This window comes from Myotis davidii, unplaced genomic scaffold (genome assembly GCF_000327345.1).
Source record: "Myotis davidii unplaced genomic scaffold, ASM32734v1 scaffold1115, whole genome shotgun sequence".
NCBI lineage: Eukaryota > Metazoa > Chordata > Mammalia > Chiroptera > Vespertilionidae > Myotis > Myotis davidii.
Genome location: NW_006287910.1, coordinates 1,033,572 through 1,034,714, shown reverse-complemented (window position 1 = coordinate 1,034,714; position 1,143 = coordinate 1,033,572).

Below are 1,143 nucleotides of genomic sequence, written 5' to 3'. Positions count from 1 at the left end.
GGTGGCCACAGGGGCATAGGCTGCCACGGAGACAGAACTGAACCTCACATCACCCTGCTTGGCCCCGTTGGATGGCTGGTTAGTCAACGACGGGTAAGATTCCTCAGGGAAGGAACAACCTAAGACAGGCACAGTCGCAGAGGGGCCATCAGGAGAGAACTTGGGGGTCAACAGAGGTGGGGCACAGATCCTCACCCCGCCAATTATGCAGGGGCTCGAACACTCGCCCCTTCTGAGGGAGGTCTCCTGCCCCATGGCTGCTTTCCGTTTCCCATGCCCAGGTCAGATCGGGACCCAGATAACAGAAAAAGACTTGGCCCAGCTGAGATCAGTACCCAGATAACAGAGACTTGGCTAACAGCAGCTTCCCTATATCTAAATCTAGCCTAACACCAAGAATGCTCAGAACCTTCTCAAGGATGCAAAATAATCCTTTCCATTAATATTTACAATGTAAACTAAAATTGTTGTTAAAATATTAAATTTGACAGTAAAATAGTAATCAAATTTTCAGATTAATTAAAAATGGCTCAAAAAATATTAACCAAAATTTTCATTTCATGAAAAAATTACTTAACATGCTATAAACCTAAAGCGGTCATATTTTTATACAAAAAATAAAAATTTAAAATTATCTAGACTGCATTATACATTTTCCAAAAATCCTTTGAATAAAAAATCAAAAAAGAAAAGATAGTGGAAAAAATACCATGTAAAAAAAGATATCCTATAACTAATTTACATCCAGAAAAATTTTTCATTTATAATGCTAACAGCAAGACACCCATAAAAAACCTACGTGGTGTCAAAATAAGCCAAAGGAAATTCATTTGGGAAAATATAAAAAGTACCCTAATGCTGGGGTCCAACCCCCCCAGGTCCAGGGGTCCCCAAAGGTGTGGACGGAGTCCGCGAAGAAGGAATGACACAGAGACAGCGTTCAGTTGAACAGCAGCCTAGCCAGGATCTCTAGCTATGATCTCCAGCCAAGTTCTGTGTTTTATTGTCTTGTTACATCTGTATTTATACCAGTTGATTTTAATCCTGTCAATTTCTATTCCAAAGGTTAGGGCGTTTCTTATCTCCATTCCAGGGAGTAAAGATTATGTAGCTTAAGGGAGATTGTTCGTAGTTAAAGTGATT